The sequence below is a fragment of the Pinus tabuliformis genome, chromosome 6 (assembly GCF_031772625.1).
Source record: "Pinus tabuliformis cultivar Carrire ecotype Pingquan chromosome 6, CPIR1, whole genome shotgun sequence".
NCBI lineage: Eukaryota > Viridiplantae > Streptophyta > Pinopsida > Pinales > Pinaceae > Pinus > Pinus tabuliformis.
The window spans coordinates 1,868,702,195-1,868,703,716 of NC_142292.1; the positions used below are offsets into that span (position 1 = coordinate 1,868,702,195).

Sequence of the window (1,522 nt, forward strand, 5' to 3'; positions counted from 1 at the left end):
ACCTTAACCACTACCACCATCATCATCATTATCATAAACTTTTTTAGTTACTAGATATAAAGTCTTAGACTTAGAAAAAAGTAATTCACCTATGAAATATATTAGTATTATGAATGGTAAAAATTTCATTAATATTATAAACCGTAAACAATTATTGAAAGCAGATGAACACCTTATTTTGTTGTTCCCAATAACTTTATGAATTTCAAATAACTTAATGGCGTTAAACTAAATTGTATCATGATGAAGCTGAAATGAAATAAGTTGTAAAAGTAAAATAACAACCGAATACTATGCAGCTTTCCCTAGTTATAATGAAATTCACATACATCTCACTGTCTAAAATAGGTATGACCATTCTATTCTATAATATTTCAATGTGCATAATTAATATAACAATATAAATAATTAATATGGGTTAATATAACAGGTATATGTTGTTGATGGATTTAGCTAATAACAGATTTGGTATAATTAACCATATAACGAATTAATTTAACAAAGCCAAAAATTCAAAGTTTAGCCAACAAAACTAACAATGTTTTATTTCATAATAAACTCATGAAAAATCCCAAATTCTATTGCAAACCCAAATTCATAATAAAACTTCGAAAATCCCATTCCACTACCAAATTTATTCTCTAAGTTATATAAATAACTGGATTATGGAGGCACCGTCAGCAATCAAGTTTTGTGAATGCTGTTAATTACGTTGAAGAGCCCACTCATGTTTCCGCCTGAGGTCTTCCTCCTCTTCAGGAGAGAGATCGTTCTCAATGTCGAAAATCTGGCGAATCTCTTCTATGGTTTTCCCAGTAAGCATGTTAGCAACAGTTTGACATGTGAAGTCAAGTAAGGGGTGTATATCCAGGTAGTTGGCTGCCGTTATAAGTGCGAAAAGAGTGGGTGGATCAGCGATTAGAGGTGTCACAAAATTGGTTTTCCATATTTCCACACTATCGGCGGCTGCTGCATTGTGGGCATGATGGAGTTCGCAGAAATCCTTAACCAGTTTCAAAATTTTGCTTGAAACGTTCACGTTCAGCACAGGAAAGGGTGTCGTTATCGTTATCCCATCACTCTCAATCAACCTCTTGAGAACGTTGGACATCAATGCCACAGGCTTCTCCAATTCGAACATTTCGCCATCCGAGCTCTGTAGTGTAACCATCTTATATTTGGACTCCACCCCCGCAGACATGGCTGATGGTGATATGTCTACATATAAGAGAACTGCGGTGACGCTTCGACTTCGACTTCGATGAGGGTATTCTATTTTTTCCACCGCTTCCGGAATGTTTATATAAATTCCATACCTGTGAATGGACGTTTCACTAAAATTGTACGTTTTTCATGAATAAGAAGCCAACAAAACACCAATCATAAGATAATAACATTTTAGGTATATATCAACATAGCATTTTTTTTCTAAGTACCCACGGGGATTTGAACCAGTGACCTATCGCAAGGAGTGCCTTAACAGTACACCCATTCACCGTCAATCCAAAACCCCGTAGGCAAC

The 1,522-nt window shown here is 35.4% G+C and overlaps 1 pseudogene; it reads right to left on the minus strand.

Moving 5' to 3' along the window:
• Nucleotides 1-703: 703 nt before the first annotated feature.
• LOC149266598 (SKP1-like protein 11 pseudogene) lies at nucleotides 704-1,201 on the minus strand (annotated as a pseudogene).
• Between the last annotated feature and the right edge of the window lie 321 nt (nucleotides 1,202-1,522).